Genomic DNA, 23,977 nt, shown 5'->3' with positions numbered 1-23,977 from the left:
TTTGTACGGCCCTTGAAGCATTCATCACAAAAAGCAGCCTAATTTTTCCCAATAACCTTTAAAAGTTAAGGATTTCTGAATTTCTTGGAAAGTTTTGGTGCCTTGCACATTTCCCATCCTTCGATAGCTCAGCTGGTAGAGCGGAGGACTGTAGACGAGTTGTTGGGTATCCTTAGGTCGCTGGTTCGATTCCGGCTCGAAGGAGTGTTATTTTAAACTCAGCACAAATATTTTTACATTTCCTTTAGATTTCGTATTGCCCGTTGAAAAGAGCCAATAGATCAAGATACAAATATAACACTTTACACAGTGGAAGGAGCATTTGTCATATCAGAGGCTTCTTTATTACACGCTTCAATAATTATGAAAACACAGCTGAATTAAAACATTTGACTTCATACTTTTAATGGAAAGAGGAGATGGCTTGACCCCAACATGATTTGAACACGCAACCTTCTGATCTGGAGTCAGACACGCTACCATTGCGCCACGAGGTCTTCAACGTCAAGTTGTTGCTTCCTTTGTACTCATTCACCACATAAAGCTGCCTAATTTTCCCCAATAACCTCAAGAGGTAAGGATTTCTGAATGTCTTGCCAACTTTTGGTGCCTTAAGCTTTTCCCATCCTTTGATAACTCAGCCGGTAGATCAGATGACTGTAGATGAGTTGTTGTCCTTTGTACGGCTCTTGAAGCATTCACCATTAAAAGCAGCCTAATTTTTCCCAGTAACCTCAAAAGTTAAGGATTTCTGAATTTCTTGGAAAGTTTTGGTGCCTTGCACATTTCCCATCATTAGATAGCTCAGCTGGTAGAGTGGAGGACTCTAGATGAGTTGTTGGGTATCCTTAGGTTGCTGGTTCGATTCCGGCTCGAAGGAGTGTGATTTTAAACTCAGCACAAATATTTTTACATTTCCTTTAGATTTCGTATTGCCCGTTGAAAAGAGCCAATAGATCAAGATACAAATATAACACTTTACACAGTGGAAGGAGCATTTGTCATATCAGAGGCTTCTTTATTACACGCTTCAATAATTATGAAAACATAGCTGAATTAAAACATTTGACTTCATACTTTTAATGGAAAGAGGAGATGGCTTGACCCCGACATGATTTGAACACGCAACCTTCTGATCTGGAGTCAGACACGCTACCATTGCGCCACGAGGTCTTCGAAGTCAAGTTGTTGCTTCCTTTGGACTAATCCACCACATAAAGCTGCCTAATTTTCCCCAATAACCTCAAGAGGTAAGGATTTCTGAATTTCTTGCCAACTTTTGGTGCCTTAAGCTTTTCCCATCCTTTGATAACTCAGCCGGTAGATCAGATGACTGTAGATGAGTTGTTGTCCTTTGTACGGCCCTTGAAGCATTCACCACAAAAAGCAGCCTAATTTTTCCCAATAACCTCAAAAGTTAAGGATTTCTGAATTTCTTGGACAGTTTTGGTGCCTTGCACATTTCCCATCCTTCGATAGCTCAGCTGGTAGAGCGAAGGACTGTAGATGAGTTGTTGGGTATCCTTAGGTCGCTGGTTTGATTCCGGCTCGAAGGAGTGTGATTTTAAACTCAACACAAATATTTTTACATTTCCTTTAGATTTCGTATTGCCCGTTGAAAAAAGCCAATAGATCAAGATACAAATATAACACTTTACACAGTGGAAGGAGCATTTGTCATATCAGAGGCTTCTTTTTTAGATGCTTCAATAATTATGAAAACATAGCTGAATTAAAACATTTGACTTCATACTTTTAATGGTAAGAGGAGATGGCTTGACCCAGACGTGATTTGAACACGCAACCTTCTGATCTGGAGTCAGACGCGCTACCGTTGCGCCACGAGGTCTTCGAAGTCAAATTGTTGCTTCTTTTGGACTCATTCATCACATAAAGCTGCCTAATTTTCCCCAATAACCTCAAGAGGTAAGGATTTCTGAATTTCTTGCCAACTTTTGGTGCCTTAAGCTTTTCCCATCCTTTGATAACTCAGCCGCTAGATCAGATGACTGTAGATGAGTTGTTGTCCTTTGTACGGCCCTTGAAGCATTCATCACAAAAAGCAGCCTAATTTTTCCCAATAACCTTTAAAAGTTAAGGATTTCTGAATTTCTTGGAAAGTTTTGGTGCCTTGCACATTTCCCATCCTTCGATAGCTCAGCTGGTAGAGCGGAGGACTGTAGACGAGTTGTTGGGTATCCTTAGGTCGCTGGTTCGATTCCGGCTCGAAGGAGTGTTATTTTAAACTCAGCACAAATATTTTTACATTTCCTTTAGATTTCGTATTGCCCGTTGAAAAGAGCCAATAGATCAAGATACAAATATAACACTTTACACAGTGGAAGGAGCATTTGTCATATCAGAGGCTTCTTTATTACACGCTTCAATAATTATGAAAACACAGCTGAATTAAAACATTTGACTTCATACTTTTAATGGAAAGAGGAGATGGCTTGACCCCAACATGATTTGAACACGCAACCTTCTGATCTGGAGTCAGACACGCTACCATTGCGCCACGAGGTCTTCAACGTCAAGTTGTTGCTTCCTTTGTACTCATTCACCACATAAAGCTGCCTAATTTTCCCCAATAACCTCAAGAGGTAAGGATTTCTGAATGTCTTGCCAACTTTTGGTGCCTTAAGCTTTTCCCATCCTTTGATAACTCAGCCGGTAGATCAGATGACTGTAGATGAGTTGTTGTCCTTTGTACGGCTCTTGAAGCATTCACCATTAAAAGCAGCCTAATTTTTCCCAGTAACCTCAAAAGTTAAGGATTTCTGAATTTCTTGGAAAGTTTTGGTGCCTTGCACATTTCCCATCATTAGATAGCTCAGCTGGTAGAGTGGAGGACTCTAGATGAGTTGTTGGGTATCCTTAGGTTGCTGGTTCGATTCCGGCTCGAAGGAGTGTGATTTTAAACTCAGCACAAATATTTTTACATTTCCTTTAGATTTCGTATTGCCCGTTGAAAAGAGCCAATAGATCAAGATACAAATATAACACTTTACACAGTGGAAGGAGCATTTGTCATATCAGAGGCTTCTTTATTACACGCTTCAATAATTATGAAAACATAGCTGAATTAAAACATTTGACTTCATACTTTTAATGGAAAGAGGAGATGGCTTGACCCCGACATGATTTGAACACGCAACCTTCTGATCTGGAGTCAGACACGCTACCATTGCGCCACGAGGTCTTCGAAGTCAAGTTGTTGCTTCCTTTGGACTAATCCACCACATAAAGCTGCCTAATTTTCCCCAATAACCTCAAGAGGTAAGGATTTCTGAATTTCTTGCCAACTTTTGGTGCCTTAAGCTTTTCCCATCCTTTGATAACTCAGCCGGTAGATCAGATGACTGTAGATGAGTTGTTGTCCTTTGTACGGCCCTTGAAGCATTCACCACAAAAAGCAGCCTAATTTTTCCCAATAACCTCAAAAGTTAAGGATTTCTGAATTTCTTGGACAGTTTTGGTGCCTTGCACATTTCCCATCCTTCGATAGCTCAGCTGGTAGAGCGAAGGACTGTAGATGAGTTGTTGGGTATCCTTAGGTCGCTGGTTTGATTCCGGCTCGAAGGAGTGTGATTTTAAACTCAACACAAATATTTTTACATTTCCTTTAGATTTCGTATTGCCCGTTGAAAAAAGCCAATAGATCAAGATACAAATATAACACTTTACACAGTGGAAGGAGCATTTGTCATATCAGAGGCTTCTTTTTTAGATGCTTCAATAATTATGAAAACATAGCTGAATTAAAACATTTGACTTCATACTTTTAATGGTAAGAGGAGATGGCTTGACCCAGACGTGATTTGAACACGCAACCTTCTGATCTGGAGTCAGACGCGCTACCGTTGCGCCACGAGGTCTTCGAAGTCAAGTTGTTGCTTCTTTTGGACTCATTCATCACATAAAGCTGCCTAATTTTCCCCAATAACCTCAAGAGGTAAGGATTTCTGAATTTCTTGCCAACTTTTGGTGCCTTAAGCTTTTCCCATCCTTTGATAACTCAGCCGCTAGATCAGATGACTGTAGATGAGTTGTTGTCCTTTGTACGGCCCTTGAAGCATTCATCACAAAAAGCAGCCTAATTTTTCCCAATAACCTTTAAAAGTTAAGGATTTCTGAATTTCTTGGAAAGTTTTGGTGCCTTGCACATTTCCCATCCTTCGATAGCTCAGCTGGTAGAGCGGAGGACTGTAGACGAGTTGTTGGGTATCCTTAGGTCGCTGGTTCGATTCTGGCTCGAAGGAGTGTTATTTTAAACTCAGCACAAATATTTTTACATTTCCTTTAGATTTCGTATTGCCCGTTGAAAAGAGCCAATAGATCAAGATACAAATATAACACTTTACACAGTGGAAGGAGCATTTGTCATATCAGAGGCTTCTTTATTACACGCTTCAATAATTATGAAAACATAGCTGAATTAAAACATTTGACTTCATACTTTTAATGGAAAGAGGAGATGGCTTGACCCCGACATGATTTGAACACGCAACCTTCTGATCTGGAGTCAGACACGCTACCATTGCGCCACGAGGTCTTCGAAGTCAAGTTGTTGCTTCCTTTGGACTAATCCAACACATAAAGCTGCCTAATTTTCCCCAATAACCTCAAGAGGTAAGGATTTCTGAATTTCTTGCCAACTTTTGGTGCCTTAAGCTTTTCCCATCCTTTGATAACTCAGCCGGTAGATCAGATGACTGTAGATGAGTTGTTGTCCTTTGTACGGCTCTTGAAGCATTCACCATTAAAAGCAGCCTAATTTTTCCCAGTAACCTCAAAAGTTAAGGATTTCTGAATTTCTTGGAAAGTTTTGGTGCCTTGCACATTTCCCATCATTAGATAGCTCAGCTGGTAGAGTGGAGGACTCTAGATGAGTTGTTGGGTATCCTTAGGTTGCTGGTTCGATTCCGGCTCGAAGGAGTGTGATTTTAAACTCAGCACAAATATTTTTACATTTCCTTTAGATTTCGTATTGCCCGTTGAAAAGAGCCAATAGATCAAGATACAAATATAACACTTTACACAGTGGAAGGAGCATTTGTCATATCAGAGGCTTCTTTATTACACGCTTCAATAATTATGAAAACATAGCTGAATTAAAACATTTGACTTCATACATTTAATGGAAAGAGGAGATGGCTTGACCCCGACATGATTTGAACACGCAACCTTCTGATCTGGAGTCAGACACGCTACCATTGCGCCACGAGGTCTTCGAAGTCAAGTTGTTGCTTCCTTTGGACTAATCCAACACATAAAGCTGCCTAATTTTCCCCAATAACCTCAAGAGGTAAGGATTTCTGAATTTCTTGCCAACTTTTGGTGCCTTAAGCTTTTCCCATCCTTTGATAACTCAGCCGGTAGATCAGATGACTGTAGATGAGTTGTTGTCCTTTGTACGGCTCTTGAAGCATTCACCATTAAAAGCAGCCTAATTTTTCCCAGTAACCTCAAAAGTTAAGGATTTCTGAATTTCTTGGAAAGTTTTGGTGCCTTGCACATTTCCCATCATTAGATAGCTCAGCTGGTAGAGTGGAGGACTCTAGATGAGTTGTTGGGTATCCTTAGGTTGCTGGTTCGATTCCGGCTCGAAGGAGTGTGATTTTAAACTCAGCACAAATATTTTTACATTTCCTTTAGATTTCGTATTGCCCGTTGAAAAGAGCCAATAGATCAAGATACAAATATAACACTTTACACAGTGGAAGGAGCATTTGTCATATCAGAGGCTTCTTTATTACACGCTTCAATAATTATGAAAACATAGCTGAATTAAAACATTTGACTTCATACATTTAATGGAAAGAGGAGATGGCTTGACCCCGACATGATTTGAACACGCAACCTTCTGATCTGGAGTCAGACACGCTACCATTGCGCCACGAGGTCTTCGAAGTCAAGTTGTTGCTTCCTTTGGACTAATCCACCACATAAAGCTGCCTAATTTTCCCCAATAACCTCAAGAGGTAAGGATTTCTGAATTTCTTGCCAACTTTTGGTGCCTTAAGCTTTTCCCATCCTTTGATAACTCAGCCGGTAGATCAGATGACTTTAGATGAGTTGTTGTCCTTTGTACGGCCCCTTGAAGCATTCACCACAAAAAGCAGCCTAATTTTTCCCAATAACCTCAAAAGTTAAGGATTTCTGAATTTCTTGGACAGTTTTGGTGCCTTGCACATTTCCCATCCTTCGATAGCTCAGCTGGTAGAGCGAAGGACTGTAGATGAGTTGTTGGGTATCCTTAGGTCGCTGGTTCGATTCCGGCTCGAAGGAGTGTGATTTTAAACTCAACACAAATATTTTTACATTTCCTTTAGATTTCGTATTGCCCGTTGAAAAAAGCCAATAGATCAAGATACAAATATAACACTTTACACAGTGGAAGGAGCATTTGTCATATCAGAGGCTTCTTTTTTAGATGCTTCAATAATTATGAAAACATATTTGAATTAAAACATTTGACTTCATACTTTTAATGGTAAGAGGAGATGGCTTGACCCCGAAGTGATTTGAACACGCAACCTTCTGATCTGGAGTCAGACGCGCTACCGTTGCGCCACGAGGTCTTCGAAGTCAAATTGTTGCTTCTTTTGGACTCATTCATCACATAAAGCTGCCTAATTTTCCCCAATAACCTCAAGAGGTAAGGATTTCTGAATTTCTTGCCAACTTTTGGTGCCTTAAGCTTTTCCCATCCTTTGATAACTCAGCCGCTAGATCAGATGACTGTAGATGAGTTGTTGTCCTTTGTACGGCCCTTGAAGCATTCATCACAAAAAGCAGCCTAATTTTTCCCAATAACCTTTAAAAGTTAAGGATTTCTGAATTTCTTGGAAAGTTTTGGTGCCTTGCACATTTCCCATCCTTCGATAGCTCAGCTGGTAGAGCGGAGGACTGTAGACGAGTTGTTGGGTATCCTTAGGTCGCTGGTTCGATTCCGGCTCGCAGGAGTGTTATTTTAAACTCAGCACAAATATTTTTACATTTCCTTTAGATTTCGTATTGCCCGTTGAAAAGAGCCAATAGATCAAGATACAAATATTACACTTTACACAGTGGAAGGAGCATTTGTCATATCAGAGGCTTCTTTATTACACGCTTCAATAATTATGAAAACACAGCTGAATTAAAACATTTGACTTCATACTTTTAATGGAAAGAGGAGATGGCTTGACCCCAACATGATTTGAACACGCAACCTTCTGATCTGGAGTCAGACACGCTACCATTGCGCCACGAGGTCTTCGAAGTCAAGTTGTTGCTTCCTTTGGACTAATCCACCACATAAAGCTGACTAATTTTCCCCAATAACCTCAAGAGGTAAGGATTTCTGAATTTCTTGCCAACTTTTGGTGCCTTAAGCTTTTCCCATCCTTTGATAACTCAGCCGGTAGATCAGATGACTGTAGATGAGTTGTTGTCCTTTGTACGGCCCTTGAAGCATTCACCACAAAAAGCAGCCTAATTTTTCCCAATAACCTCAAAAGTTAAGGATTTCTGAATTTCTTGGAAAGTTTTGGTGCCTTGCACATTTCCCATCCTTCGATAGCTCAGCTGGTAGAGCGGAGGACTGTAGACGAGTTGTTGGGTATCCTTAGGTCGCTGGTTCGATTCCGGCTCGAAGGAGTGTTATTTTAAACTCAACACAAATATTTTTACATTTCCTTTAGATTTCGTATTGCCCGTTGAAAAAAGCCAATAGATCAAGATACAAATATAACACTTTACACAGTGGAAGTAGCATTTGTCATATCAGAGGCTTCTTTTTTACACGCTTCAATAATTATGAAAACATAGCTGAATTAAAACATTTGACTTCATACTTTTAATGGAAAGAGGAGATGGCTTGACCCCGACATGATTTGAACACACAACCTTCTGATCTGGAGTCAGACGCGCTACCATTGCGCCACGAGGTCTTCGAAGTCAAGTTGTTGCTTCCTTTGGACTAATCCACCACATAAAGCTGCCTAATTTTCCCCAATAACCTCAAGAGGTAAGGATTACTGAATTTCTTGCCAACTTTTGGTGCCTTAAGCTTTTCCCATCCTTTGATAACTCAGCCGGTAGATCAGATGATTGTAGATGAGTTGTTGTCCTTTGTACGGCCCTTGAAGCATTCACCACAAAAAGCAGCCTAATTTTTCCCAATAACCTCAAAAGTTAAGGATTTCTGAATTTCTTGGACAGTTTTGGTGCCTTGCACATTTCCCATCCTTCGATAGCTCAGCTGGTAGAGCGAAGGACTGTAGATGAGTTGTTGGGTATCCTTAGGTCGCTGGTTTGATTCCGGCTCGAAGGAGTGTGATTTTAAACTCAACACAAATATTTTTACATTTCCTTTAGATTTCGTATTGCCCGTTGAAAAAAGCCAATAGATCAAGATACAAATATAACACTTTACACAGTGGAAGGAGCATTTGTCATATCAGAGGCTTCTTTTTTTAGATGCTTCAATAATTATGAAAACATAGCTGAATTAAAACATTTGACTTCATACTTTTAATGGTAAGAGGAGATGGCTTAACCCCGACGTGATTTGAACACGCAACCTTCTGATCTGGAGTCAGACGCGCTACCGTTGCGCCACGAGGTCTTCGAAGTAAAATTGTTGCTTCTTTTGGACTCATTCATCACATAAAGCTGCCTAATTTTCCCCAATAACCTCAAGATGTAAGGATTTCTGAATTTCTTGCCAACTTTTGGTGCCTTAAGCTTTTCCCATCCTTTGATAACTCAGCCGCTAGATCAGATGACTGTAGATGAGTTGTTGTCCTTTGTACGGCCCTTGAAGCATTCATCACAAAAAGCAGCCTAATTTTTCCCAATAACCTTTAAAAGTTAAGGATTTCTGAATTTCTTGGAAAGTTTTGGTGCCTTGCACATTTCCCATCCTTCGATAGCTCAGCTGGTAGAGCGGAGGACTGTAGACGAGTTGTTGGGTATCCTTAGGTCGCTGGTTCGATTCCGGCTCGAAGGAGTGTTATTTTAAACTCAGCACAAATATTTTTACATTTCCTTTAGATTTCGTATTGCCCGTTGAAAAAAGCCAATAGATCAAGATACAAATATAACACTTTACACAGTGGAAGTAGCATTTGTCATATCAGAGGCTTCTTTTTTACACGCTTCAATAATTATGAAAACATAGCTGAATTAAAACATTTGACTTCATACTTTTAATGGAAAGAGGAGATGGCTTGACCCCAACATGATTTGAACACGCAACCTTCTGATCTGGAGTCAGACGCGCTACCATTGCGCCACGAGGTCTTCGAAGTCAAGTTGTTGCTTCCTTTGGACTAATCCACCACATAAAGCTGCCTAATTTTCCCCAATAACCTCAAGAGGTAAGGATTTCTGAATTTCTTGCCAACTTTTGGTGCCTTAAGCTTTTCCCATCCTTTGATAACTCAGCCGGTAGATCAGATGACTGTAGATGAGTTGTTGTCCTTTGTACGGCCCTTGAAGCATTCACCACAAAAAGCAGCCTAATTTTTCCCAATAACCTCAAAAGTTAAGGATTTCTGAATTTCTTGGACAGTTTTGGTGCCTTGCACATTTCCCATCCTTCGATAGCTCAGCTGGTAGAGCGAAGGACTGTAGATGAGTTGTTGGGTATCCTTAGGTCGCTGGTTCGATTCCGGCTCGAAGGAGTGTGATTTTAAACTCAACACAAATATTTTTACATTTCCTTTAGATTTCGTATTGCCCGTTGAAAAAAGCCAATAGATCAAGATACAAATATAACACTTTACACAGTGGAAGGAGCATTTGTCATATCAGAGGCTTCTTTTTTAGATGCTTCAATAATTATGAAAACATAGCTGAATTAAAACATTTGACTTCATACTTTTAATGGTAAGAGGAGATGGCTTGACCCCAAAGTGATTTGAACATGCAACCTTCTGATCTGGAGTCAGACGCGTTACCGTTGCGCCACGAGGTCTTCGAAGTCAAATTGTTGCTTCTTTTGGACTCATTCATCACATAAAGCTGCCTAATTTTCCCCAATAACCTCAAGAGGTAAGGATTTCTGAATTTCTTGCCAACTTTTGGTGCCTTAAGCTTTTCCCATTCTTTGATAACTCAGCTGCTAGATCAGATGACTGTAGATGAGTTGTTGTCCTTTGTACGGCCCTTGAAGCATTCATCACAAAAAGCAGCCTAATTTTTCCCAATAACCTTTAAAAGTTAAGGATTTCTGAATTTCTTGGAAAGTTTTGGTGCCTTGCACATTTCCCATCCTTCGATAGCTCAGCTGGTAGAGCGGAGGACTGTAGACGAGTTGTTGGGTATCCTTAGGTCGCTGGTTCGATTCCGGCTCGAAGAAGTGTTATTTTAAACTCACCACAAATATTTTTACATTTCCTTTAGATTTCGTATTGCCCGTTGAAAAAAGCCAATAGATCAAGATACAAATATAACACTTTACACAGTGGAAGTAGCATTTGTCATATCAGAGGCTTCTTTTTTACACGCTTCAATAATTATGAAAACATAGCTGAATTAAAACATTTGACTTCATACTTTTAATGGAAAGAGGAGATGGTTTGACCCCGACATGATTTCAACACACAACCTTCTGATCTGGAGTCAGACGCGCTACTGTTGCGCCACTAGGTCTTCAAAGTCAAGTTGTTGCTTCCTTTGTACTCATTCACCACATAAAGCTGCCTAATTTTCCCCAATAACCTCAAGAGGTAAGGATTTCTGAATGTCTTGCCAACTTTTGGTGCCTTAAGCTTTTCCCATCCTTTGATAACTCAGCCGGTAGATCAGATGACTGTAGATGAGTTGTTGTCCTTTGTACGGCTCTTGAAGCATTCACCATTAAAAGCAGCCTAATTTTTCCCAGTAACCTCAAAAGTTAAGGATTTCTGAATTTCTTGGAAAGTTTTGGTGCCTTGCACATTTCCCATCATTAGATAGCTCAGCTGGTAGAGTGGAGGACTCTAGATGAGTTGTTGGGTATCCTTAGGTCGCTGGTTCGATTCCGGCTCGAAGGAGTGTGATTTTAAACTCAGCACAAATATTTTTACATTTCCTTTAGATTTCGTATTGCCCGTTGAAAAGAGCCAATAGATCAAGATACAAATATAACACTTTACACAGTGGAAGGAGCATTTGTCATATCAGAGGCTTCTTTTTTACACGCTTCAATAATTATGAAAACATAGCTGAATTAAAACATTTGACTTCATACTTTTAATGGAAAGAGGAGATGGCTTGACCCCGACATGATTTGAACACGCAACCTTCTGATCTGGAGTCAGACACGCTACCATTGCGCCACGAGGTCTTCGAAGTCAAGTTGTTGCTTCCTTTGGACTAATCCATCACATAAAGCTGCCTAATTTTCCCCAATAACCTCAAGAGGTAAGGATTTCTGAATTTCTTGCCAACTTTTGGTGCCTTAAGCTTTTCCCATCCTTTGATAACTCAGCCGGTAGATCAGATGACTGTAGATGAGTTGTTGTCCTTTGTACGGCCCTTGAAGCATTCACCACAAAAAGCAGCCTAATTTTTCCCAATAACCTCAAAAGTTAAGGATTTCTGAATTTCTTGGACAGTTTTGGTGCCTTGCACATTTCCCATCCTTCGATAGCTCAGCTGGTAGAGCGAAGGACTGTAGATGAGTTGTTGGGTATCCTTAGGTCGCTGGTTCGATTCCGGCTCGAAGGATTGTGATTTTAAACTCAACACAAATATTTTTACATTTCCTTTAGATTTCGTATTGCCCGTTGAAAAAAGCCAAAAGATCAAGATACAAATATAACACTTTACACAGTGGAAGGAGCATTTGTCATATCAGAGGCTTCTTTTTTAGATGCTTCAATAATTATAAAAACATAGCTGAATTAAAACATTTGACTTCATACTTTTAATGGTAAGAGGAGATGGCTTGTCCCCGACGTGATTTGAACACGCAACCTTCTGATCTGGAGTCAGACGCGCTACCGTTGCGCCACGAGATCTTCGAAGTCAAATTGTTGCTTCCTTTGGACTCATTCATCACATAAAGCTGCCTAATTTTCCCCAATAACCTCAAGAGGTAAGGATTTCTGAATTTCTTGCCAACTTTTGGTGCCTTAAGCTTTTCCCATCCTTTGATAACTCAGCCGGTAGATCAGATGACTGTAGATGAGTTGTTGTCCTTTGTACGGCTCTTGAAGCATTCACCACAAAAAGCAGCCTAATTTTTCCCAGTAACCTCAAAAGTTAAGGATTTCTGAATTTCTTGGAAAGTTTTGGTGCCTTGCACATTTTCCATCATTAGATAGCTCAGCTGGTAGAGTGGAGGACTCTAGATGAGTTGTTGGGTATCCTTAGGTCGCTGGTTCGATTCTGGCTCGAAGGAGTGTGATTTTAAACTCAGCACAAATATTTTTACATTTCCTTTAGATTTCGTATTGCCCGTTGAAAAAAGCCAATAGATCAAGATACAAATATAACACTTTACACAGTGGAAGGAGCATTTGTCATATCAGAGGCTTCTTTATTACACTCTTCAATAATTATGAAAACATAGCTGAATTAAAACATTTGACTTCATACTTTTAATGGAAAGAGGAGATGGCTTGACCCCGACATGATTTGAACACGCAACCTTCTGATCTGGAGTCAGACACGCTACCATTGGGCCACGAGGTCTTCGAAGTCAAGTTGTTGCTTCCTTTGGACTAATCCACCACATAAAGCTGCCTAATTTTCCCCAATAACCTCAAGAGGTAAGGATTTCTGAATTTCTTGCCAACTTTTGGTGCCTTAAGCTTTTCCCATCCTTTGATAACTCAGCCGGTAGATCAGATGACTGTAGATGAGTTGTTGTCCTTTGTACGGCCCTTGAAGCATTCACCACAAAAAGCAGCCTAATTTTTCCCAATAACCTCAAAAGTTAAGGATTTCTGAATTTCTTGGACAGTTTTGGTGCCTTGCACATTTCCCATCCTTCGATAGCTCAGCTGGTAGAGCGAAGGACTGTAGATGAGTTGTTGGGTATCCTTAGGTCGCTGGTTTGATTCCGGCTCGAAGGAGTGTGATTTTTAACTCAACACAAATATTTTTACATTTCCTTTAGATTTCGTATTGCCCGTTGAAAAAAGCCAATAGATCAAGATACAAATATAACACTTTACACAGTGGAAGGAGCATTTGTCATATCAGAGGCTTCTTTTTTAGATGCTTCAATAATTATGAAAACATAGCTGAATTAAAACATTTGACTTCATACTTTTAATGGAAAGAGGAGATGGCTTGACCCCGACATGATTTGAACACGCAACCTTCTGATCTGGAGTCAGACGCGCTACCATTGCGCTACGAGGTCTTCGAAGTCAAGTTGTTGCTTCCTTTGGACTAATCCACCACATAAAGCTGCCTAATTTTCCCCAATAACCTCAAGAGGTAAGGATTTCTGAATTTCTTGCCAACTTTTGGTGCCTTAAGCTTTTCCCATCCTTTGATAACTCAGCCGGTAGATCAGATGACTGTAGATGAGTTGTTGTCCTTTGTACGGCCCTTGAAGCATTCACCACAAAAAGCAGCCTAATTGTTCCCAATAACCTCAAAAGTTAAGGATTTCTGAATTTCTTGGACAGTTTTGGTGCCTTGCACATTTCCCATCCTTCGATAGCTTCGCTGGTAGAGCGAAGGACTGTAGATGAGTTGTTGGGTATCCTTAAGTTGCTGGTTCGATTCCGGCTCGAAGGAGTGTGATTTTAAACTCAACACAAATATTTTTACATTTCCTTTAGATTTCGTATTGCCCGTTGAAAAAAGCCAATAGATCAAGATACAAATATAACACTTTACACAGTGGAAGGAGCATTTGTCATATCAGAGGCTTCTTTTTTAGATGCTTCAATAATTATGAAAACATAGCTGAATTAAAACATTTGACTTCATACTTTTAATGGTAAGAGGAGATGGCTTGACCCCGACGTGATTTGAACACGCAACCTTCTGATCTGGAGTCAGACGCGCTACCGTTGCGCCACGAGGTCTTCGAAGTAAAATTGTTGCTTCTTTTGGACTCATTCATCACATAAAGCTGCCTAATTTTCCCCAATAACCTCAAGATGTAAGGATTTCTGAATTTCTTGCCAACTTTTGGTGCCTTAAGCTTTTCCCATCCTTTGATAACTCAGCCGCTAGATCAGATGACTGTAGATGAGTTGTTGTCCTTTGTACGGCCCTTGAAGCATTCATCACAAAAAGCAGCCTAATTTTTCCCAATAACCTTTAAAAGTTAAGGATTTCTGAATTTCTTGGAAAGTTTTGGTGCCTTGCACATTTCCCATCCTTCGATAGCTCAGCTGGTAGAGCGGAGGACTGTAGACGAGTTGTTGGGTATCCTTAGGTCGCTGGTTCGATTCCGGCTCGAAGGAGTGTTATTTTAAACTCAGCACAAATATTTTTACATTTCCTTTAGATTTCGTATTGCCCGTTGAAAAAAGCCAATAGATCAAGATACAAATATAACACTTTACACAGTGGAAGTAGCATTTGTCATATCAGAGGCTTCTTTTTTACACGCTTCAATAATTATGAAAACATAGCTGAATTAAAACATTTGACTTCATACTTTTAATGGAAAGAGGAGATGGCTTGACCCCGACATGATTTGAACACGCAACCTTCTGATCTGGAGTCAGACGCGCTACCATTGCGCCACGAGGTCTTCGAAGTCAAGTTGTTGCTTCCTTTGGACTAATCCACCACATAAAGCTGCCTAATTTTCCCCAATAACCTCAAGAGGTAAGGATTTCTGAATTTCTTGCCAACTTTTGGTGCCTTAAGCTTTTCCCATCCTTTGATAACTCAGCCGGTAGATCAGATGACTGTAGATGAGTTGTTGTCCTTTGTACGGCTCTTGAAGCATTCACCACAAAAAGCAGCCTAATTTTTCCCAGTAACCTCAAAAGTTAAGGATTTCTGAATTTCTTGGAAAGTTTTGGTGCCTTGCACATTTTCCATCATTAGATAGCTCAGCTGGTAGAGTGGAGGACTCTAGATGAGTTGTTGGGTATCCTTAGGTCGCTGGTTCGATTCTGGCTCGAAGGAGTGTGATTTTAAACTCAGCACAAATATTTTTACATTTCCTTTAGATTTCGTATTGCCCGTTGAAAAAAGCCAATAGATCAAGATACAAATATAACACTTTACACAGTGGAAGGAGCATTTGTCATATCAGAGGCTTCTTTATTACACTCTTCAATAATTATGAAAACATAGCTGAATTAAAACATTTGACTTCATACTTTTAATGGAAAGAGGAGATGGCTTGACCCCGACATGATTTGAACACACAACCTTCTGATCTGGAGTCAGACACGCTACCATTGGGCCACGAGGTCTTCGAAGTCAAGTTGTTGCTTCCTTTGGACTAATCCACCACATAAAGCTGCCTAATTTTCCCCAATAACCTCAAGAGGTAAGGATTTCTGAATTTCTTGCCAACTTTTGGTGCCTTAAGCTTTTCCCATCCTTTGATAACTCAGCCGGTAGATCAGATGACTGTAGATGAGTTGTTGTCCTTTGTACGGCCCTTGAAGCATTCACCACAAAAAGCAGCCTAATTTTTCCCAATAACCTCAAAAGTTAAGGATTTCTGAATTTCTTGGACAGTTTTGGTGCCTTGCACATTTCCCATCCTTCGATAGCTCAGCTGGTAGAGCGAAGGACTGTAGATGAGTTGTTGGGTATCCTTAGGTCGCTGGTTTGATTCCGGCTCGAAGGAGTGTGATTTTTAACTCAACACAAATATTTTTACATTTCCTTTAGATTTCGTATTGCCCGTTGAAAAAAGCCAATAGATCAAGATACAAATATAACACTTTACACAGTGGAAGGAGCATTTGTCATATCAGAGGCTTCTTTTTTAGATGCTTCAATAATTATGAAAACATAGCTGAATTAAAACATTTGACTTCATACTTTTAATGGAAAGAGGAGATGGCTTGACCCCGACATGATTTGAACACGCAACCTTCTGATCTGGAGTCAGACGCGCTACCATTGCGCTACGAGGTCTTCGAAGTCAAGTTGTTGCTTCCTTTGGACTAATCCACCACATAAAGCTGCCTAATTTTCCCCAATAACCTCAAGAGGTAAGGATTTCTGAATTTCTTGCCAACTTTTGGTGCCTTAAGCTTTTCCCATCCTTTGATAACTCAGCCGGTAGATCAGATGACTGTAGATGAGTTGTTGTCCTTTGTACGGCCCTTGAAGCATTCACCACAAAAAGCAGCCTAATTGTTCCCAATAACCTCAAAAGTTAAGGATTTCTGAATTTCTTGGACAGTTTTGGTGCCTTGCACATTTCCCATCCTTCGATAGCTTCGCTGGTAGAGCGAAGGACTGTAGATGAGTTGTTGGGTATCCTTAAGTTGCTGGTTCGATTCCGGCTCGAAGGAGTGTGATTTTAAACTCAACACAAATATTTTTACATTTCCTTTAGATTTCGTATTGCCCGTTGAAAAAAGCCAATAGATCAAGATACAAATATAACACTTTACACAGTGGAAGGAGCATTTGTCATATCAGAGGCTTCTTTTTTAGATGCTTCAATAATTATGAAAACATAGCTGAATTAAAACATTTGACTTCATACTTTTAATGGTAAGAGGAGATGGCTTGACCCCGACGTGATTTGAACACGCAACCTTCTGATCTGGAGTCAGACGCGCTACCGTTGCGCCACGAGGTCTTCGAAGTAAAATTGTTGCTTCTTTTGGACTCATTCATCACATAAAGCTGCCTAATTTTCCCCAATAACCTCAAGATGTAAGGATTTCTGAATTTCTTGCCAACTTTTGGTGCCTTAAGCTTTTCCCATCCTTTGATAACTCAGCCGCTAGATCAGATGACTGTAGATGAGTTGTTGTCCTTTGTACGGCCCTTGAAGCATTCATCACAAAAAGCAGCCTAATTTTTCCCAATAACCTTTAAAAGTTAAGGATTTCTGAATTTCTTGGAAAGTTTTGGTGCCTTGCACATTTCCCATCCTTCGATAGCTCAGCTGGTAGAGCGGAGGACTGTAGACGAGTTGTTGGGTATCCTTAGGTCGCTGGTTCGATTCCGGCTCGAAGGAGTGTTATTTTAAACTCAGCACAAATATTTTTACATTTCCTTTAGATTTCGTATTGCCCGTTGAAAAAAGCCAATAGATCAAGATACAAATATAACACTTTACACAGTGGAAGTAGCATTTGTCATATCAGAGGCTTCTTTTTTACACGCTTCAATAATTATGAAAACATAGCTGAATTAAAACATTTGACTTCATACTTTTAATGGAAAGAGGAGATGGCTTGACCCCGACATGATTTGAACACGCAACCTTCTGATCTGGAGTCAGACGCGCTACCATTGCGCCACGAGGTCTTCGAAGTCAAGTTGTTGCTTCCTTTGGACTAATCCACCACATAAAGCTGCCTAATTTTCCCCAATAACCTCAAGAGGTAAGGATTTCTGAATTTCTTGCCAACTTTTGGTGCCTTAAGCTTTTCCCATCCTTTGATAACTCAGCCGGTAGATCAGATGACTGTAGATGAGTTGTTGTCCTTTGTACGGCCCTTGAAGCATTCACCACAAAAAGCAGCCTAATTTTTCCCAATAACCTCAAAAGTTAAGGATTTCTGAATTTCTTGGACAGTTTTGGTGCCTTGCACATTTCCCATCCTTCGATAGCTCAGCTGGTAGAGCGAAGGACTGTAGATGAGTTGTTGGGTATCCTTAGGTCGCTGGTTCGATTCCGGCTCGAAGGAGTGTGATTTTAAACTCAACACAAATATTTTTACATTTCCTTTAGATTTCGTATTGCCCGTTGAAAAAAGCCAATAGATCAAGATACAAATATAACACTTTACACAGTGGAAGGAGCATTTGTCATATCAGAGGCTTCTTTTTTAGATGCTTCAATAATTATGAAAACATAGCTGAATTAAAACATTTGACTTCATACTTTTAATGGTAAGAGGAGATGGCTTGACCCCGAAGTGATTTGAACACGCAACCTTCTGATCTGGAGTCAGACGCGCTACCGTTGCGCCACGAGGTCTTCGAAGTCAAATTGTTGCTTCTTTTGGACTCATTCATCACATAAAGCTGCCTAATTTTCCCCAATAACCTCAAGAGGTAAGGATTTCTGAATTTCTTGCCAACTTTTGGTGCCTTAAGCTTTTCCCATCCTTTGATAACTCAGCCGCTAGATCAGATGACTGTAGATGAGTTGTTGTCCTTTGTACGGCCCTTGAAGCATTCATCACAAAAAGCAGCCTAATTTTTCCCAATAACCTTTAAAAGTTAAGGATTTCTGAATTTCTTGGAAAGTTTTGGTGCCTTGCACATTTCCCATCCTTCGATAGCTCAGCTGGTAGAGCGGAGGACTGTAGACGAGTTGTTGGGTATCCTTAGGTCGCTGGTTCGATTCCGGCTCGAAGGAGTGTTATTTTAAACTCAGCACAAATATTTTTACATTTCCTTTAGATTTCGTATTGCCCGTTGAAAAGAGCCAATAGATCAAGATACAAATATAACACTTTACACAGTGGAAGGAGCATTTGTCATATCAGAGGCTTCTTTATTACACGCTTCAATAATTATGAAAACATAGCTGAATTAAAACATTTGACTTCATACTTTTAATGGAAAGAGGAGATGGCTTGACCCCGACATGATTTGAACACGCAACCTTCTGACCTGGAGTCAGACACGCTACCATTGCGCCACGAGGTCTTCGAAGTCAAGTTGTTGCTTCCTTTGGACTAATCCACCACATAAAGCTGCCTAATTTTCCCCAATAACCTCAAGAGGTAAGGATTTCTGAATTTCTTGCCAACTTTTGGTGCCTTAAGCTTTTCCCATCCTTTGATAACTCAGCCGGTAGATCAGATGACTGTAGATGAGTTGTTGTCCTTTGTACGGCTCTTGAAGCATTCACCATTAAAAGCAGCCTAATTTTTCCCAGTAACCTCAAAAGTTAAGGATTTCTGAATTTCTTGGAAAGTTTTGGTGCCTTGCACATTTCCCATCATTAGATAGCTCAGCTGGTAGAGTGGAGGACTCTAGATGAGTTGTTGGGTATCCTTAGGTCGCTGGTTCGATTCCGGCTCGAAGGAGTGTGATTTTAAACTCAGCACAAATATTTTTACATTTCCTTTAGATTTCGTATTGCCCGTTGAAAAGAGCCAATAGATCAAGATACAAATATAACACTTTACACAGTGGAAGGAGCATTTGTCATATCAGAGGCTTCTTTATTACACGCTTCAATAATTATTAAAACATAGGGTAATTAAAACATTTGACTTCATACTTCTAATGGTAAGAGGAGATGGCTTGACCCCGACGTGATTTGAACACGCAACCTTCTCATCTGGAGTCAGACGCGCTACCGTTGCGCCACGAGGTTTTCGAAGTCAAATTGTTGCTTCTTTTGGACTCATTCATCACATAAAGCTGCCTAATTTTCCCCAATAACCTCAAGAGGTAAGGATTTCTGAATTTCTTGCCAACTTTTGGTGCCTTAAGCTTTTCCCATCCTTTGATAACTCAGCCGGTAGATCAGATGACTGTAGATGAGTTGTTGTCCTTTGTACGGCCCTTGAAGCATTCATCACAAAAAGCAGCCTAATTTTTCCCAATAACCTTTAAAAGTTAAGGATTTCTGAATTTCTTGGAAAGTTTTGGTGCCTTGCACATTTCCCATCCTTCGATAGCTCAGCTGGTAGAGCGAAGGACTGTAGATGAGTTGTTGGGTATCCTTAGGTCGCTGGTTTGATTCCGGCTCGAAGGAGTGTGATTTTAAACTCAACACAAATATTTTTACATTTCCTTTAGATTTCGTATTGCCCGTTGAAAAAAGCCAATAGATCAAGATACAAATATAACACTTTACACAGTGGAAGGAGCATTTGTCATATCAGAGGCTTCTTTTTTAGATGCTTCAATAATTATGAAAACATAGCTGAATTAAAACATTTGACTTCATACTTTTAATGGTAAGAGGAGATGGCTTGACCCCGACGTGATTTGAACACGCAACCTTCTGATCTGGAGTCAGACGCGCTACCGTTGCGCCACGAGGTCTTCGAAGTAAAATTGTTGCTTCTTTTGGACTCATTCATCACATAAAGCTGCCTAATTTTCCCCAATAACCTCAAGATGTAAGGATTTCTGAATTTCTTGCCAACTTTTGGTGCCTTAAGCTTTTCCCATCCTTTGATAACTCAGCCGCTAGATCAGATGACTGTAGATGAGTTGTTGTCCTTTGTACGGCCCTTGAAGCATTCATCACAAAAAGCAGCCTAATTTTTCCCAATAACCTTTAAAAGTTAAGGATTTCTGAATTTCTTGGAAAGTTTTGGTGCCTTGCACATTTCCCATCCTTCGATAGCTCAGCTGGTAGAGCGGAGGACTGTAGACGAGTTGTTGGGTATCCTTAGGTCGCTGGTTCGATTCCGGCTCGAAGGAGTGTTATTTTAAACTCAGCACAAATATTTTTACATTTCCTTTAGATTTCGTATTGCCCGTTGAAAAAAGCCAATAGATCAAGATACAAATATAACACTTTACACAGTGGAAGTAGCATTTGTCATATCAGAGGCTTCTTTTTTACACGCTTCAATAATTATGAAAACATAGCTGAATTAAAACATTTGACTTCATACTTTTAATGGAAAGAGGAGATGGCTTGACCCCGACATGATTTGAACACGCAACCTTCTGATCTGGAGTCAGACGCGCTACCATTGCGCCACGAGGTCTTCGAAGTCAAGTTGTTGCTTCCTTTGGACTAATCCACCACATAAAGCTGCCTAATTTTCCCCAATAACCTCAAGAGGTAAGGATTTCTGAATTTCTTGCCAACTTTTGGTGCCTTAAGCTTTTCCCATCCTTTGATAACTCAGCCGGTAGATCAGATGACTGTAGATGAGTTGTTGTCCTTTGTACGGCCCTTGAAGCATTCACCACAAAAAGCAGCCTAATTTTTCCCAATAACCTCAAAAGTTAAGGATTTCTGAATTTCTTGGACAGTTTTGGTGCCTTGCACATTTCCCATCCTTCGATAGCTCAGCTGGTAGAGCGAAGGACTGTAGATGAGTTGTTGGGTATCCTTAGGTCGCTGGTTCGATTCCGGCTCGAAGGAGTGTGATTTTAAACTCAACACAAATATTTTTACATTTCCTTTAGATTTCGTATTGCCCGTTGAAAAAAGCCAATAGATCAAGATACAAATATAACACTTTACACAGTGGAAGGAGCATTTGTCATATCAGAGGCTTCTTTTTTAGATGCTTCAATAATTATGAAAACATAGCTGAATTAAAACATTTGACTTCATACTTTTAATGGTAAGAGGAGATGGCTTGACCCCGAAGTGATTTGAACACGCAACCTTCTGATCTGGAGTCAGACGCGCTACCGTTGCGCCACGAGGTCTTCGAAGTCAAATTGTTGCTTCTTTTGGACTCATTCATCACATAAAGCTGCCTAATTTTCCCCAATAACCTCAAGAGGTAAGGATTTCTGAATTTCTTGCCAACTTTTGGTGCCTTAAGCTTTTCCCATCCTTTGATAACTCAGCCGCTAGATCAGATGACTGTAGATGAGTTGTTGTCCTTTGTACGGCCCTTGAAGCATTCATCACAAAAAGCAGCCTAATTTTTCCCAATAACCTTTAAAAGTTAAGGATTTCTGAATTTCTTGGAAAGTTTTGGTGCCTTGCACATTTCCCATCCTTCGATAGCTCAGCTGGTAGAGCGGAGGACTGTAGACGAGTTGTTGGGTATCCTTAGGTCGCTGGTTCGATTCCGGCTCGAAGGAGTGTTATTTTAAACTCAGCACAAATATTTTTACATTTCCTTTAGATTTCGTATTGCCCGTTGAAAAGAGCCAATAGATCAAGATACAAATATAACACTTTACACAGTGGAAGGAGCATTTGTCATATCAGAGGCTTCTTTATTACACGCTTCAATAATTATGAAAACACAGCTGAATTAAAACATTTGACTTCATACTTTTAATGGAAAGAGGAGATGGCTTGACCCCAACATGATTTGAACACGCAACCTTCTGATCTGGAGTCAGACACGCTACCATTGCGCCACGAGGTCTTCAACGTCAAGTTGTTGCTTCCTTTGTACTCATTCACCACATAAAGCTGCCTAATTTTCCCCAATAACCTCAAGAGGTAAGGATTTCTGAATGTCTTGCCAACTTTTGGTGCCTTAAGCTTTTCCCATCCTTTGATAACTCAGCCGGTAGATCAGATGACTGTAGATGAGTTGTTGTCCTTTGTACGGCTCTTGAAGCATTCACCATTAAAAGCAGCCTAATTTTTCCCAGTAACCTCAAAAGTTAAGGATTTCTGAATTTCTTGGAAAGTTTTGGTGCCTTGCACATTTCCCATCATTAGATAGCTCAGCTGGTAGAGTGGAGGACTCTAGATGAGTTGTTGGGTATCCTTAGGTTGCTGGTTCGATTCCGGCTCGAAGGAGTGTGATTTTAAACTCAGCACAAATATTTTTACATTTCCTTTAGATTTCGTATTGCCCGTTGAAAAGAGCCAATAGATCAAGATACAAATATAACACTTTACACAGTGGAAGGAGCATTTGTCATATCAGAGGCTTCTTTATTACACGCTTCAATAATTATGAAAACATAGCTGAATTAAAACATTTGACTTCATACTTTTAATGGAAAGAGGAGATGGCTTGACCCCGACATGATTTGAACACGCAACCTTCTGATCTGGAGTCAGACACGCTACCATTGCGCCACGAGGTCTTCGAAGTCAAGTTGTTGCTTCCTTTGGACTAATCCACCACATAAAGCTGCCTAATTTTCCCCAATAACCTCAAGAGGTAAGGATTTCTGAATTTCTTGCCAACTTTTGGTGCCTTAAGCTTTTCCCATCCTTTGATAACTCAGCCGGTAGATCAGATGACTGTAGATGAGTTGTTGTCCTTTGTACGGCCCTTGAAGCATTCACCACAAAAAGCAGCCTAATTTTTCCCAATAACCTCAAAAGTTAAGGATTTCTGAATTTCTTGGACAGTTTTGGTGCCTTGCACATTTCCCATCCTTCGATAGCTCAGCTGGTAGAGCGAAGGACTGTAGATGAGTTGTTGGGTATCCTTAGGTCGCTGGTTTGATTCCGGCTCGAAGGAGTGTGATTTTAAACTCAACACAAATATTTTTACATTTCCTTTAGATTTCGTATTGCCCGTTGAAAAAAGCCAATAGATCAAGATACAAATATAACACTTTACACAGTGGAAGGAGCATTTGTCATATCAGAGGCTTCTTTTTTAGATGCTTCAATAATTATGAAAACATAGCTGAATTAAAACATTTGACTTCATACTTTTAATGGTAAGAGGAGATGGCTTGACCCAGACGTGATTTGAACACGCAACCTTCTGATCTGGAGTCAGACGCGCTACCGTTGCGCCACGAGGTCTTCGAAGTCAAGTTGTTGCTTCTTTTGGACTCATTCATCACATAAAGCTGCCTAATTTTCCCCAATAACCTCAAGAGGTAAGGATTTCTGAATTTCTTGCCAACTTTTGGTGCCTTAAGCTTTTCCCATCCTTTGATAACTCAGCCGCTAGATCAGATGACTGTAGATGAGTTGTTGTCCTTTGTACGGCCCTTGAAGCATTCATCACAAAAAGCAGCCTAATTTTTCCCAATAACCTTTAAAAGTTAAGGATTTCTGAATTTCTTGGAAAGTTTTGGTGCCTTGCACATTTCCCATCCTTCGATAGCTCAGCTGGTAGAGCGGAGGACTGTAGACGAGTTGTTGGGTATCCTTAGGTCGCTGGTTCGATTCTGGCTCGAAGGAGTGTTATTTTAAACTCAGCACAAATATTTTTACATTTCCTTTAGATTTCGTATTGCCCGTTGAAAAGAGCCAATAGATCAAGATACAAATATAACACTT

General features: G+C 40.2%; 57 non-coding genes across 57 annotated transcripts; 25 read left to right on the top strand and 32 right to left on the bottom strand.

Annotated features, from left to right (window-relative positions):
* The first annotated feature begins 117 nt into the window (after positions 1-117).
* On the top strand, positions 118-204 carry trnay-gua (transfer RNA tyrosine (anticodon GUA)). Its single transcript is given in 2 exon segments — positions 118-154; positions 169-204. It is a non-coding gene; the product is annotated as a tRNA-Tyr (tRNA).
* Positions 205-425: 221 nt separating this feature from the next.
* trnaw-cca (transfer RNA tryptophan (anticodon CCA)) lies at positions 426-497 on the bottom strand. Its single transcript has one exon. It is a non-coding gene; the product is annotated as a tRNA-Trp (tRNA).
* Positions 498-1,101: 604 nt separating this feature from the next.
* Positions 1,102-1,173, bottom strand: trnaw-cca (transfer RNA tryptophan (anticodon CCA)). Its single transcript has one exon. It is a non-coding gene; the product is annotated as a tRNA-Trp (tRNA).
* A 296-nt stretch (positions 1,174-1,469) lies between these two features.
* trnay-gua (transfer RNA tyrosine (anticodon GUA)) lies at positions 1,470-1,556 on the top strand. Its single transcript is given in 2 exon segments — positions 1,470-1,506; positions 1,521-1,556. It is a non-coding gene; the product is annotated as a tRNA-Tyr (tRNA).
* A 221-nt stretch (positions 1,557-1,777) lies between these two features.
* On the bottom strand, positions 1,778-1,849 carry trnaw-cca (transfer RNA tryptophan (anticodon CCA)). The gene has a single exon. It is a non-coding gene; the product is annotated as a tRNA-Trp (tRNA).
* A 297-nt stretch (positions 1,850-2,146) lies between these two features.
* Positions 2,147-2,233, top strand: trnay-gua (transfer RNA tyrosine (anticodon GUA)). Its single transcript is given in 2 exon segments — positions 2,147-2,183; positions 2,198-2,233. It is a non-coding gene; the product is annotated as a tRNA-Tyr (tRNA).
* Positions 2,234-2,454: 221 nt separating this feature from the next.
* On the bottom strand, positions 2,455-2,526 carry trnaw-cca (transfer RNA tryptophan (anticodon CCA)). The gene has a single exon. It is a non-coding gene; the product is annotated as a tRNA-Trp (tRNA).
* Positions 2,527-3,130: 604 nt separating this feature from the next.
* Positions 3,131-3,202, bottom strand: trnaw-cca (transfer RNA tryptophan (anticodon CCA)). Its single transcript has one exon. It is a non-coding gene; the product is annotated as a tRNA-Trp (tRNA).
* A 296-nt stretch (positions 3,203-3,498) lies between these two features.
* trnay-gua (transfer RNA tyrosine (anticodon GUA)) lies at positions 3,499-3,585 on the top strand. Its single transcript is given in 2 exon segments — positions 3,499-3,535; positions 3,550-3,585. It is a non-coding gene; the product is annotated as a tRNA-Tyr (tRNA).
* A 221-nt stretch (positions 3,586-3,806) lies between these two features.
* On the bottom strand, positions 3,807-3,878 carry trnaw-cca (transfer RNA tryptophan (anticodon CCA)). The gene has a single exon. It is a non-coding gene; the product is annotated as a tRNA-Trp (tRNA).
* Positions 3,879-4,175: 297 nt separating this feature from the next.
* trnay-gua (transfer RNA tyrosine (anticodon GUA)) lies at positions 4,176-4,262 on the top strand. Its single transcript is given in 2 exon segments — positions 4,176-4,212; positions 4,227-4,262. It is a non-coding gene; the product is annotated as a tRNA-Tyr (tRNA).
* A 221-nt stretch (positions 4,263-4,483) lies between these two features.
* Positions 4,484-4,555, bottom strand: trnaw-cca (transfer RNA tryptophan (anticodon CCA)). Its single transcript has one exon. It is a non-coding gene; the product is annotated as a tRNA-Trp (tRNA).
* A 604-nt stretch (positions 4,556-5,159) lies between these two features.
* trnaw-cca (transfer RNA tryptophan (anticodon CCA)) lies at positions 5,160-5,231 on the bottom strand. Its single transcript has one exon. It is a non-coding gene; the product is annotated as a tRNA-Trp (tRNA).
* A 604-nt stretch (positions 5,232-5,835) lies between these two features.
* On the bottom strand, positions 5,836-5,907 carry trnaw-cca (transfer RNA tryptophan (anticodon CCA)). Its single transcript has one exon. It is a non-coding gene; the product is annotated as a tRNA-Trp (tRNA).
* A 297-nt stretch (positions 5,908-6,204) lies between these two features.
* Positions 6,205-6,291, top strand: trnay-gua (transfer RNA tyrosine (anticodon GUA)). The gene is given in 2 exon segments: positions 6,205-6,241; positions 6,256-6,291. It is a non-coding gene; the product is annotated as a tRNA-Tyr (tRNA).
* Positions 6,292-6,512: 221 nt separating this feature from the next.
* trnaw-cca (transfer RNA tryptophan (anticodon CCA)) lies at positions 6,513-6,584 on the bottom strand. The gene has a single exon. It is a non-coding gene; the product is annotated as a tRNA-Trp (tRNA).
* Positions 6,585-6,881: 297 nt separating this feature from the next.
* Positions 6,882-6,968, top strand: trnay-gua (transfer RNA tyrosine (anticodon GUA)). The gene is given in 2 exon segments: positions 6,882-6,918; positions 6,933-6,968. It is a non-coding gene; the product is annotated as a tRNA-Tyr (tRNA).
* A 221-nt stretch (positions 6,969-7,189) lies between these two features.
* On the bottom strand, positions 7,190-7,261 carry trnaw-cca (transfer RNA tryptophan (anticodon CCA)). Its single transcript has one exon. It is a non-coding gene; the product is annotated as a tRNA-Trp (tRNA).
* A 296-nt stretch (positions 7,262-7,557) lies between these two features.
* trnay-gua (transfer RNA tyrosine (anticodon GUA)) lies at positions 7,558-7,644 on the top strand. Its single transcript is given in 2 exon segments — positions 7,558-7,594; positions 7,609-7,644. It is a non-coding gene; the product is annotated as a tRNA-Tyr (tRNA).
* Positions 7,645-7,865: 221 nt separating this feature from the next.
* On the bottom strand, positions 7,866-7,937 carry trnaw-cca (transfer RNA tryptophan (anticodon CCA)). Its single transcript has one exon. It is a non-coding gene; the product is annotated as a tRNA-Trp (tRNA).
* Positions 7,938-8,233: 296 nt separating this feature from the next.
* Positions 8,234-8,320, top strand: trnay-gua (transfer RNA tyrosine (anticodon GUA)). The gene is given in 2 exon segments: positions 8,234-8,270; positions 8,285-8,320. It is a non-coding gene; the product is annotated as a tRNA-Tyr (tRNA).
* Positions 8,321-8,542: 222 nt separating this feature from the next.
* trnaw-cca (transfer RNA tryptophan (anticodon CCA)) lies at positions 8,543-8,614 on the bottom strand. The gene has a single exon. It is a non-coding gene; the product is annotated as a tRNA-Trp (tRNA).
* Positions 8,615-8,911: 297 nt separating this feature from the next.
* On the top strand, positions 8,912-8,998 carry trnay-gua (transfer RNA tyrosine (anticodon GUA)). The gene is given in 2 exon segments: positions 8,912-8,948; positions 8,963-8,998. It is a non-coding gene; the product is annotated as a tRNA-Tyr (tRNA).
* Positions 8,999-9,219: 221 nt separating this feature from the next.
* Positions 9,220-9,291, bottom strand: trnaw-cca (transfer RNA tryptophan (anticodon CCA)). The gene has a single exon. It is a non-coding gene; the product is annotated as a tRNA-Trp (tRNA).
* Positions 9,292-9,587: 296 nt separating this feature from the next.
* On the top strand, positions 9,588-9,674 carry trnay-gua (transfer RNA tyrosine (anticodon GUA)). Its single transcript is given in 2 exon segments — positions 9,588-9,624; positions 9,639-9,674. It is a non-coding gene; the product is annotated as a tRNA-Tyr (tRNA).
* A 590-nt stretch (positions 9,675-10,264) lies between these two features.
* On the top strand, positions 10,265-10,351 carry trnay-gua (transfer RNA tyrosine (anticodon GUA)). Its single transcript is given in 2 exon segments — positions 10,265-10,301; positions 10,316-10,351. It is a non-coding gene; the product is annotated as a tRNA-Tyr (tRNA).
* An 897-nt stretch (positions 10,352-11,248) lies between these two features.
* Positions 11,249-11,320, bottom strand: trnaw-cca (transfer RNA tryptophan (anticodon CCA)). Its single transcript has one exon. It is a non-coding gene; the product is annotated as a tRNA-Trp (tRNA).
* A 296-nt stretch (positions 11,321-11,616) lies between these two features.
* Positions 11,617-11,703, top strand: trnay-gua (transfer RNA tyrosine (anticodon GUA)). Its single transcript is given in 2 exon segments — positions 11,617-11,653; positions 11,668-11,703. It is a non-coding gene; the product is annotated as a tRNA-Tyr (tRNA).
* Positions 11,704-11,924: 221 nt separating this feature from the next.
* trnaw-cca (transfer RNA tryptophan (anticodon CCA)) lies at positions 11,925-11,996 on the bottom strand. The gene has a single exon. It is a non-coding gene; the product is annotated as a tRNA-Trp (tRNA).
* A 604-nt stretch (positions 11,997-12,600) lies between these two features.
* On the bottom strand, positions 12,601-12,672 carry trnaw-cca (transfer RNA tryptophan (anticodon CCA)). Its single transcript has one exon. It is a non-coding gene; the product is annotated as a tRNA-Trp (tRNA).
* Positions 12,673-12,968: 296 nt separating this feature from the next.
* trnay-gua (transfer RNA tyrosine (anticodon GUA)) lies at positions 12,969-13,055 on the top strand. Its single transcript is given in 2 exon segments — positions 12,969-13,005; positions 13,020-13,055. It is a non-coding gene; the product is annotated as a tRNA-Tyr (tRNA).
* Positions 13,056-13,276: 221 nt separating this feature from the next.
* trnaw-cca (transfer RNA tryptophan (anticodon CCA)) lies at positions 13,277-13,348 on the bottom strand. The gene has a single exon. It is a non-coding gene; the product is annotated as a tRNA-Trp (tRNA).
* A 604-nt stretch (positions 13,349-13,952) lies between these two features.
* Positions 13,953-14,024, bottom strand: trnaw-cca (transfer RNA tryptophan (anticodon CCA)). Its single transcript has one exon. It is a non-coding gene; the product is annotated as a tRNA-Trp (tRNA).
* A 297-nt stretch (positions 14,025-14,321) lies between these two features.
* trnay-gua (transfer RNA tyrosine (anticodon GUA)) lies at positions 14,322-14,408 on the top strand. Its single transcript is given in 2 exon segments — positions 14,322-14,358; positions 14,373-14,408. It is a non-coding gene; the product is annotated as a tRNA-Tyr (tRNA).
* Positions 14,409-14,629: 221 nt separating this feature from the next.
* On the bottom strand, positions 14,630-14,701 carry trnaw-cca (transfer RNA tryptophan (anticodon CCA)). Its single transcript has one exon. It is a non-coding gene; the product is annotated as a tRNA-Trp (tRNA).
* Positions 14,702-15,673: 972 nt separating this feature from the next.
* On the top strand, positions 15,674-15,760 carry trnay-gua (transfer RNA tyrosine (anticodon GUA)). The gene is given in 2 exon segments: positions 15,674-15,710; positions 15,725-15,760. It is a non-coding gene; the product is annotated as a tRNA-Tyr (tRNA).
* Positions 15,761-15,981: 221 nt separating this feature from the next.
* On the bottom strand, positions 15,982-16,053 carry trnaw-cca (transfer RNA tryptophan (anticodon CCA)). Its single transcript has one exon. It is a non-coding gene; the product is annotated as a tRNA-Trp (tRNA).
* A 604-nt stretch (positions 16,054-16,657) lies between these two features.
* trnaw-cca (transfer RNA tryptophan (anticodon CCA)) lies at positions 16,658-16,729 on the bottom strand. The gene has a single exon. It is a non-coding gene; the product is annotated as a tRNA-Trp (tRNA).
* Positions 16,730-17,026: 297 nt separating this feature from the next.
* Positions 17,027-17,113, top strand: trnay-gua (transfer RNA tyrosine (anticodon GUA)). Its single transcript is given in 2 exon segments — positions 17,027-17,063; positions 17,078-17,113. It is a non-coding gene; the product is annotated as a tRNA-Tyr (tRNA).
* Positions 17,114-17,334: 221 nt separating this feature from the next.
* trnaw-cca (transfer RNA tryptophan (anticodon CCA)) lies at positions 17,335-17,406 on the bottom strand. The gene has a single exon. It is a non-coding gene; the product is annotated as a tRNA-Trp (tRNA).
* A 296-nt stretch (positions 17,407-17,702) lies between these two features.
* On the top strand, positions 17,703-17,789 carry trnay-gua (transfer RNA tyrosine (anticodon GUA)). Its single transcript is given in 2 exon segments — positions 17,703-17,739; positions 17,754-17,789. It is a non-coding gene; the product is annotated as a tRNA-Tyr (tRNA).
* Positions 17,790-18,010: 221 nt separating this feature from the next.
* trnaw-cca (transfer RNA tryptophan (anticodon CCA)) lies at positions 18,011-18,082 on the bottom strand. The gene has a single exon. It is a non-coding gene; the product is annotated as a tRNA-Trp (tRNA).
* A 297-nt stretch (positions 18,083-18,379) lies between these two features.
* Positions 18,380-18,466, top strand: trnay-gua (transfer RNA tyrosine (anticodon GUA)). Its single transcript is given in 2 exon segments — positions 18,380-18,416; positions 18,431-18,466. It is a non-coding gene; the product is annotated as a tRNA-Tyr (tRNA).
* A 221-nt stretch (positions 18,467-18,687) lies between these two features.
* trnaw-cca (transfer RNA tryptophan (anticodon CCA)) lies at positions 18,688-18,759 on the bottom strand. Its single transcript has one exon. It is a non-coding gene; the product is annotated as a tRNA-Trp (tRNA).
* Positions 18,760-19,363: 604 nt separating this feature from the next.
* Positions 19,364-19,435, bottom strand: trnaw-cca (transfer RNA tryptophan (anticodon CCA)). Its single transcript has one exon. It is a non-coding gene; the product is annotated as a tRNA-Trp (tRNA).
* Positions 19,436-19,732: 297 nt separating this feature from the next.
* trnay-gua (transfer RNA tyrosine (anticodon GUA)) lies at positions 19,733-19,819 on the top strand. Its single transcript is given in 2 exon segments — positions 19,733-19,769; positions 19,784-19,819. It is a non-coding gene; the product is annotated as a tRNA-Tyr (tRNA).
* Positions 19,820-20,040: 221 nt separating this feature from the next.
* Positions 20,041-20,112, bottom strand: trnaw-cca (transfer RNA tryptophan (anticodon CCA)). The gene has a single exon. It is a non-coding gene; the product is annotated as a tRNA-Trp (tRNA).
* Positions 20,113-20,409: 297 nt separating this feature from the next.
* On the top strand, positions 20,410-20,496 carry trnay-gua (transfer RNA tyrosine (anticodon GUA)). The gene is given in 2 exon segments: positions 20,410-20,446; positions 20,461-20,496. It is a non-coding gene; the product is annotated as a tRNA-Tyr (tRNA).
* Positions 20,497-20,717: 221 nt separating this feature from the next.
* On the bottom strand, positions 20,718-20,789 carry trnaw-cca (transfer RNA tryptophan (anticodon CCA)). Its single transcript has one exon. It is a non-coding gene; the product is annotated as a tRNA-Trp (tRNA).
* Positions 20,790-21,085: 296 nt separating this feature from the next.
* trnay-gua (transfer RNA tyrosine (anticodon GUA)) lies at positions 21,086-21,172 on the top strand. Its single transcript is given in 2 exon segments — positions 21,086-21,122; positions 21,137-21,172. It is a non-coding gene; the product is annotated as a tRNA-Tyr (tRNA).
* A 221-nt stretch (positions 21,173-21,393) lies between these two features.
* Positions 21,394-21,465, bottom strand: trnaw-cca (transfer RNA tryptophan (anticodon CCA)). Its single transcript has one exon. It is a non-coding gene; the product is annotated as a tRNA-Trp (tRNA).
* A 297-nt stretch (positions 21,466-21,762) lies between these two features.
* On the top strand, positions 21,763-21,849 carry trnay-gua (transfer RNA tyrosine (anticodon GUA)). Its single transcript is given in 2 exon segments — positions 21,763-21,799; positions 21,814-21,849. It is a non-coding gene; the product is annotated as a tRNA-Tyr (tRNA).
* A 221-nt stretch (positions 21,850-22,070) lies between these two features.
* On the bottom strand, positions 22,071-22,142 carry trnaw-cca (transfer RNA tryptophan (anticodon CCA)). Its single transcript has one exon. It is a non-coding gene; the product is annotated as a tRNA-Trp (tRNA).
* Positions 22,143-22,746: 604 nt separating this feature from the next.
* trnaw-cca (transfer RNA tryptophan (anticodon CCA)) lies at positions 22,747-22,818 on the bottom strand. Its single transcript has one exon. It is a non-coding gene; the product is annotated as a tRNA-Trp (tRNA).
* Positions 22,819-23,114: 296 nt separating this feature from the next.
* trnay-gua (transfer RNA tyrosine (anticodon GUA)) lies at positions 23,115-23,201 on the top strand. The gene is given in 2 exon segments: positions 23,115-23,151; positions 23,166-23,201. It is a non-coding gene; the product is annotated as a tRNA-Tyr (tRNA).
* A 221-nt stretch (positions 23,202-23,422) lies between these two features.
* On the bottom strand, positions 23,423-23,494 carry trnaw-cca (transfer RNA tryptophan (anticodon CCA)). The gene has a single exon. It is a non-coding gene; the product is annotated as a tRNA-Trp (tRNA).
* Positions 23,495-23,791: 297 nt separating this feature from the next.
* On the top strand, positions 23,792-23,878 carry trnay-gua (transfer RNA tyrosine (anticodon GUA)). Its single transcript is given in 2 exon segments — positions 23,792-23,828; positions 23,843-23,878. It is a non-coding gene; the product is annotated as a tRNA-Tyr (tRNA).
* Positions 23,879-23,977: the final 99 nt, after the last annotated feature.

Source organism: Carassius carassius, chromosome 23 (genome assembly GCF_963082965.1).
Source record: "Carassius carassius chromosome 23, fCarCar2.1, whole genome shotgun sequence".
Classification (NCBI taxonomy): domain Eukaryota; kingdom Metazoa; phylum Chordata; class Actinopteri; order Cypriniformes; family Cyprinidae; genus Carassius; species Carassius carassius.
The sequence above is the reverse complement of the archived record's forward strand: the minus strand, read 5'-3'. Positions and strand labels throughout refer to the sequence as shown.